Source organism: Magnolia sinica, chromosome 3 (assembly GCF_029962835.1).
Source record: "Magnolia sinica isolate HGM2019 chromosome 3, MsV1, whole genome shotgun sequence".
NCBI lineage: Eukaryota > Viridiplantae > Streptophyta > Magnoliopsida > Magnoliales > Magnoliaceae > Magnolia > Magnolia sinica.
The window spans coordinates 92,094,221-92,102,988 of record NC_080575.1 but is presented as its reverse complement, the minus strand read 5'-3'; the positions used below and the strand labels follow the sequence as shown (position 1 = coordinate 92,102,988).

At 39.7% G+C, this 8,768-nt stretch overlaps 1 pseudogene; it reads right to left on the bottom strand.

Moving 5' to 3' along the window:
• Positions 1-5,624: 5,624 nt before the first annotated feature.
• Positions 5,625-7,947, bottom strand: LOC131238970 (UDP-glycosyltransferase 74F2-like; annotated as a pseudogene).
• Positions 7,948-8,768: the final 821 nt, after the last annotated feature.

Below are 8,768 nucleotides of genomic sequence, written 5' to 3'. Positions count from 1 at the left end.
CTTGATAACCCAAACCTAAACCCGATTCTGAACCTGAACTTGTAACCTATAGCCTTAACCTAAACCTAAAACCTAAATGTATTCTCAAATCCCTAAACCTAAACCTACACCTAATCCTAATCTCAACTCCCTAACCTAAATCTAAACCTAAACTTGAAAACCAAAACCTAAACCCGATCCCAAACCCGAACCCGATTTCCTAAACCTAAACCTTAACCTATTCTCAATTCCCTAAACCTATAGCTTATAACCTAAACTTAAACCTTAACCTAAACCTTAACCTAAACCTATAGCCTATAGCATAAACCTAAACCTAAACCTAAACCTGTAACCTATAACCTAAACCTAAACCTAAAAGCTAAATGTATTCTCAAATCCTTAAACCTAAACCTAAACCTTAACCTAAACTTATAACCTATAGCCTTAACCTAAACATGTAACGTATAACCTAAACCTAAGCCTAAAACCTAAATGCATTCTCAAATCCCTAAACCTAAACCTATACCTAATCCTAATATCAACTCCCTAACCTAAACCTAAACCTAAACTTGAAAATCCAAACCTAAACCCGATCCCGAACCCGAACCCGATTTCCTAAACCTAAACCTTAACCTATTCTCAATTCCCTAAACCTATAGCTTATAACCTAAACTTAAACCTAAACCTAAACCTATAGCCTATAGTATAAACCTAAACCTAAAACCTAAATGTATTCTCAAATCCCTAAACCTAAACCTAAACCTTAACCTAAACCTATAACCTATAGCCTTAACCTAAACATGTAACCTATAACCTAAACCTAAGCCTAAAACCTAAATGTATTCTCAAATTCCTAAACATAAACCTATACCTAATCCTAATATCAACTCCCTAACCTAAACCTAAACCTAAACTTGAAAATCCAAACCTAAATCCGATCCCGAACCCGAACCCGATTTCCTAAACCTAAACCTTAACCTGTTCTCAATTCCCTAAACCTATTGCTTATAACCTAAACCGAAACCTAAACCTATACCTATACCTAAACCTAAACCTAAACCTATAACCTATAACCTAAACATAAACCTAAAACCTAAATGTATTCTCAAATCCCTAAACCTAAACCTACACCTAATCCTAATCTAAACTTTCTAACCTAAACCTAAACCTAAACCTAAACTTGATAACCCAAACCTAAACTCGATCCCGAACCCGAACCCGATTTCCTAAACCTAAACCGTAACCTATTCTCAATTCCCTAAACCTATTGCTTATAACCTAAACCGAAACCTAAACCTATACATATACCTAAACCTAAACCTATAACCTATAACCTAAACATAAACCTAAAACCTAAATGAATTCTCAAATCCTTAAACCCAAACCTACACCTAATCCTAATCTCAACTCCCTAACCTAAACCTAAACCTAAACTTGAAAACTCAAACCTAAACCCGATCCCGAACCCAAACCCGATTTCCTAAACCTAAACATTAATGTATTCTCAAATCCCTAAACCTAAACCTACACCTAATCCTAATCTCAACTCCCTAACCTAAACCTAAACCTGAACTTCAAAATTCAAACCTAAACCCGATCCCGAACCCGAACCCGATTTCCTAAACCTAAACCTTAACCTATTCTCAATTCCCTAAACTTATTACTTATAACCTAAACCGAAACCTAAACCTATACCTTAACCTAAACCTAAACTTATAACCTATAACCTATAACCTTAACCTAAACCTAAAACCTAAATGTATTCTCAAATCCCTAAACCTAAACCTAAACCTACACCTAATCCTAATCTCAACTCCCTAGCCTAAATCTAAACCTAAACTTGAAAACTCAAACTTAAACCCGATCCCGAACCCAAACTTAAACCTTAACCTATTCTCAATTCCCTAAACCTATAGCTTATAACCTAAACCGAAACCTAAACCTATACCTTAACTTAAACTTAAACCTATAACCTATAACCTATAACCTAAACCTAAAACCTAAATGTATTCTCAAATCCCTAAACCTAAACCTAAACCTACACCTAATCCTAATCTCAACTCGCTAACCTAAATCTAAACCTAAACTTGAAAACCAAAACTTAAACCCGATCCTGAACCCGAACCCGAACCCGATTTCCTAAACCTAAACCTTAACCTATTCTTAATTCCTTAAACCTATTGCTTATAACCTAAACCTATACCTTAACCTAAACCTATAACCTATAACCTAAACATAAATCTAAAACCTAAATGTATTCTCAAATCCCTAAATCTAAACCTACACCTAATCCTAATCTCAACTCCCTAACCTAAACCTAAACCTAAACTTGAAAACTCAAACCTAAACCCGATCCCGAACCCGATTTCCTAAACCTAAACCTTAACCTATTCTTAAATCCCTAAACCTAAACCTACTCCTAATCCTAATCTCAACTCCCTAACCTAAACCTAAACCTAAACTTGAAAACCAAAACCTAAACCCAATCCTGAACCCGAACCCGATTTCCTAAACCTAAACCTTAACTTATTCTCAATTTCCTAAACCTATAGCTTATAACATAAACCTAAACCTAAACCTAAACCTTAACCTAAACCTAAAACCTAAATGTATTCTCGAATCCCTAAACCTAAACCTACACCTAATCCTAATCTCAACTCCCTAACCTAAACCTAAACCTAAACTTGAAAACTCAAACCTAAACCCAATCTCGAACCCGAACCCGATTTTCTAAACCTAAACCTTAACCTATTCTCAATTCCCTAAACCTTTATCTTGTAACCTAAACCTAAGCCTAAAGCTATAGCTAAACCTGTAACCTATAACTTAAACCTAAACCTAAAACCTATTGCTTATAAGCTAAACCTAAACCTAAACCTAAACCTAGACCTTAACCTAAACCTAAATGTATTCTCAAATCCCTAAACCTAAACCTACACTTAATCCTAATCTCAACTCCCCATTCCAAACCTAAACCCGATCCCGAACCCGAACCCGATGTCCTAAACCTAAACGTTAACCTATAACCTAACATAAACCTAAACCTATTACCTACACTTATAACCTAAACCTAAACTTAAAATCGAAATGTATTTTCAAATCCTTGAACCTAAACTTACACCTAATCCTAATCTCAACTCCTTAACCTAAACTTGATAACGCAAACCTAAACCCGATCCCGAACTCGGACCCGATTTTCTAAACCTAAACTTAACCTTAACCTTAACCTTAACCTATTCTCAATTCCCTAAAGCTATAACCTATATACTATAACCTATAACTAAAACCTAAACCTTAACCTAAACCTATAACCTAAGCCTAAACCTTAACCTAAACCAAAACCAAAACCTATAACCTAAACCTTAACCTATAACCTATACCTATAACCTAAACTTATAACCTATAACCTAAAACCTAATCCTAAACCTAAACTTAAAACCTAAACCTATTTTAATGATCGGTTTTATTTTTAAAAAGTGCTCACTTTTTTGGAAGAAGTTTATGCAATTCTTCATGATTCTGAATTATAATGTTTTGTTAGTTTAATATTTTTTTTCAAGTGAAAGACACAAAAAGAAAATTGTTGCTGATTTTTTTTTATTTTTTTTATTTATGATGTTAAACTTATATGTATTTATGTGTGGATGAATGTAATGTGGATAAGATTGCTTGTGTTTGGATGGATGTAGTTTATGTTTGGATGAATGTAGTTTATGTTGGATTTACGTAGTTTGGGTTTAGATGGATGTAGTTTATGTTTGGATGAATGTAGTTTATGTTGGATTTACGTAGTTTAGGTTTAGATGGATGTGAATGTGAATATGATGAAATATATTATATAACAGGTGTATATCAGGAAGAATATGATGATGTAACAGGTGTATAATAATCCTCTTATAAGGGACGGTTCATGACAGTCCTTTTGAAGGACGGTTCATGACCGTCCTTTGAAGGCCCATAAGAGACGGACCATGACAGTCCTTTAAAGGCTCATCAGAGACGGTTTACGACAATCTTTTTTAAGGACGGTCCATGACCGTCCTTTTAAAGGACGGTCGATGGCTGTCCTTTAAGTAATACGACACGTTAAAATTTGACGGCCCTTGCAACGGTCCATGACCGTCCTTTTTGGTCGTTTGAGACGGTTTTGGACCATCCTTTTTTCGCAGTTTTGGCATAGTGCAATAGCTTCCCACTAATAAACGGTACTATGTGCTCCACTGTGATGTGTATGTTTGATTCACATAGTCTAATCATTTCACCCCCTCAGTTTAGGGCATGATCCCAATAATGAGATACATCTAAATCTCAGGTGGACCACACCAGAGGAAATGGTGGTGATTGAATGACCACCACTACAAACTTTTTGGAGGCTAAAAAGCTTTTGATCAAGCTGATTTTTGTGCTTTGGCTTCATCCAAATCTGTGTGATATAATCAACAGGTGGAATGACAAGTAAACGTTATAGGGACCTGGGAAGTTTTTAATCGTGGTATTTCAATCATCACTGTTTTCCAGTGATGTGGTCCACATGAGATTTAGATTTAGTTCTTTTTTGGGCTCATGCCCTAAAATGATATGGAAAATGGATGTACGGAGTGAATAAAACAATAAAATCATGGTGGGGCCCACAGCACATCCTCCAAAATCTAGACTGATCCATCGTCCAGTGTGGTGCGTCCCACTTCATGATCAGCTGCTTTTGGGGAAGATTCTTGTAGTTCAAATGAGGCTCATCAGTTGCATGGTTTGGATTCAACATACACAACCGGTGCGCCACACATTTCTAGAATGCTTGGATATCATTCTCTGCATATTCCATGGGATGGCTCGTAGAGGTCAGGGAAATCACACGCAACAGGTGTTGTACCGAATGAATGCAATCCCCAGCAACGTGGGGTCCACCATGATGTATGCGTAAAATCGTCTTCTTTCATCAATTTTACCATATCATTTTCATCTCACACAACAACAATCAGCTCCATATCAAACTCTACCACATTATAGCCTAGCATTGCAAAATCTAAATCATAACCTATAAATTTACTCGGTGGGCTATAGAGACGAAAGTAAGATCACGATCTCGTGCAACACCTGACAGCATATAGATGGGCAGTGCTCCGCAATCTTGGTATTTGTTTGGAATCTGATCAGTGGAAAAGGTGGGCCCAACCATGAAGATTGCCCATCTTGATCGAATTTGGTGGACCCAAGATATATATAGGCCAAACCTATGCATTAATTCGTGGATTGACCGTTCATTGTTTTCAACTGTGCCCTATCTAATGATCTAACAGACTTGATTTTTATGCCAAATGATCCTTAATGTGGGCCCCACTGTCATTGCTCAGATGGGGCATTCGTATTCCTTGATGGACCTCCTATGCTACGGACGAGAGAGGAGCGGAGGTAAGTCACATCCGTTTGAGAAACTCTGGATCCCTAGCTTTCACACTGGTGCGGTGAGGATACATCTAATTTTAAATCCAATCTGAACTGTTTTTTTTAGCTTTTTACCTGCAACGTGTTGCTTAACAAACGTCCTACCCTCCTGGAACACTCAATATATGCACGGCCTCTGTGGGACCCACTGTGACGTATGATTTTTATATACACCGTTCATACACACCGTTCATCCACAGCCTCTATAGCCAACTCAATTTACTAGCATTTCTCTTGAACTCTCCTGCTCTCTCTCCTTCCATAACTTCTCTTATACAAAATTCCATCTCTTCCCCTTCTCACATTCCCCTTCTCATCAATCCTGGCCCTCAATCCCACTCCCTACACATCCTCCACACACTTGGCATTTGTGGGTTGGTCCATCCACTGGGGCACACACACCATTGGAACACCCAAGCTCAATGCCTCTAGTGTGGAATTCCACCCACAATGTGTCACAAAGCACCCCACAGCTTGGTGGGCCAACACCTCCAGCTGTGGACACCATCTCACTATCAGCCCCATCTCTGCCGTCTCCTGCGCGAATTTCTCTGGGAGCTTTTCCTTCTGTCTCCCTCACCACCCATAAGAAGTGTTTGTTACTCCCTCCAAGTCCACATGCAAGTTCCTCCATGTGGTCCACTTCTAGTGAGACCATGCCACCAAACGAGATGTAGACAACAGATCCGATCGCCCTCTCGTTGAGCCACTTCATGCATGTTCCACGGTCCACCTTTGCGAGATTAATGTTGTAATCTTTGTACCCTTCCACCCGCTTGTCCAGGTAAATGGATGGCACCGTCGGTCCGATAGTCCTCGTGGGCAAGATCCCTGCCATCCACTCCACTGCTTACTTGGAATCTCACAAGATGGAGAATATGATTAGAAGTGTAAATATAGTAGCTAAACCAAACAGTAAGAAACAATAACCACAAGACATCTTATGATTAGTGAAATTTTGGGGCTCTTTGGTTGTCCATTTCAGGACTATTCCTAAAAACTGTTTGGTTTGGTCAGGTGGCATGGTTGTTCCATGCTCTAGTGGAACACGATCCCCACCTTATACCAAAAACACAATATTGCATTATCTCTTATAGGATTTCTAGGAAAATTGGGAGCACTCAGAAATTGAAGGTGGTCCCCACATGATGGACAGTTTAGGTCATTGATCAAACCATTTCTAGTATAACAAAAAAGGGCCCTCTAATCATCGTCCATGGTTAGTATCATGGGATCCAAATAATGTTTTGGAGCAATGGGCAAAGCAATGGGCAATAAAAGGTGAGATGCATGAGAAAGAGGCCGGATCCAATACAAAGCTTTTCTAGGATAAGCTTACAATACAAATCGATGTGTGGGGCCACCTTGATGTTTTAGTTACGTTCAATCCATCCATCATGTGCTCACCCTTCTGTTATCCTTGGTTTCCAAAACTCATGTCGATAAAAAAACTCCGGTGGGCCACACCATGGAAAACCATGCTTAAAACTTCTAAAACCACGTGTTGTGGCCCACCGGAGTTTTGGATTGGACCGATGTATCTTGGTGTCAATTCATCCTTATCGGATGCATCGTATGAATGGTTAGATGGCATTAAAAAAAGAAAAAGAAAAACTATGCACCACGTATACAATTTAAAAAGATTTTCAGTGTGCTGTCCTCATCCCAACTGTTCCCCATGGTGAGACCCACATCATGGACGGATTTGGATGCCCCCTACAAAATGAGTTTTAGACAGACACAGAAGTCCATATAATATGGAACTTGTTTGAAACCAAATACGTTCTCTAGTCAAGTCGCCAACTCGGCCAAATCGGAGTTACATGTTGTGTAGAATCAGATTGAGTCTGACTGAGTCAGAGTCGACTCGACAAGACACACCATACTTTGATCAACCTTGGCATCTAGCTTGTCAAATGTGTTCAAAAGGACCCAGTCTGCTTTCTCCACATTAGAGAGCTGGTTCAGAACCATTGCCAAATAGGCCGGGTAAGATCCCGGCACCGAGAAAAAGGATGGCATATCGTGAATTTCCAGTGGCGGCAGCCCCGGCAAACGAATGGTCGTGTCTTCAAATGGGACGGTCAGATTGCCATTGTGCGCATGGTAGTAGATGGCATCCACGATGCACAACTGAGTGAAGAACACAGCCCCAGATAGGCCAGACCGTTTGGCCACGTTCAAGGCCCAGGAAAAGAAGGCATCGTAGATAAGGCAACTGACGGTGTGGTCTGAACGATCTAACTTCTCGATGAGCTCAGCTAAAGTTCGTGACCCAACGGATTCCAAGCACTCGAGGTAGTCATTGACAGACCCCGCCTCTGTGTAGCCACCTTGGTCGCACCCGTCGGAGATGAGCTCGAGGCCGACCGAGCCAGTGTCGAATTGAACTGATTTGGAGATGAAGATGGTGGTGACTAGAGTGGCCTTGATGCCTTTGGAGACTAAGCGCTTAGCAAATTGTAAGATGGGGTTTATGTCGCCTTGATGTGGGTATGGGCTGTATAAGCTCTCTTCCATAGCCATGGTTTGAGCACTTCTATGTGTTTGTGTGCATTTAGTGGAAGTAGATGTGGGTTGGGGGTGTCCTACATAGAGCTGGGCATCGGACCGAGTCGGATCGGATTGGATCCAACCCGATCCTATCCGAGATCTCATTTGCATAACCCGAATTCGATCTGTTCCGGGACCGAGTCGTGGTCAACCCACTCGAACCGTACCGAAGGGTACATGGCCTTATCCGATCCTAGTCCTACTCGGTCACGAAAACCGAGTCGGATCGGATTGGGCACGGCACGGTTCGGTGCATACCTGGCATATAGTAAATAAAATCAGTTCGTCCATATCACAGGTCCCAGTTTAGATGTCCCACTGGGGAAAATTTATGGTTATTAAATGATTTGAAAATGTGCTTGTTCTATATTTAATTTAACGCTAAAAATTAACCCAAAGCTAGCTATCAGAAAATTAGAGGTTAAGATTGCTCAGCCGATCTGAGTTTTAGATTGTGAGTGTGTCGATTTACGCTATTTTTCAGCGCCTGCGTATCAAGCGATGTACGCTACCAGAGTATCATATATGATATAACCTGATCCATCCCGATGTACCATGGCAGGAAACTTCGATACTTTATCCGTTGAATAGATATCATCTTGAATGATCCGAACCATTTAAAAGATAGGAATAACTCATTATGAGATATATCTATTAAAAAATAATAATAATAACTAAAGATATCATCCATGTTCAAATGAAAAGAGAAACATTCTAAGGTCGAATTGTTCCGGCGTAAAGTTTTTGTTTCTTGTGACTCATCATTCTAATGTGAGTAACATCGTGTAAACGGT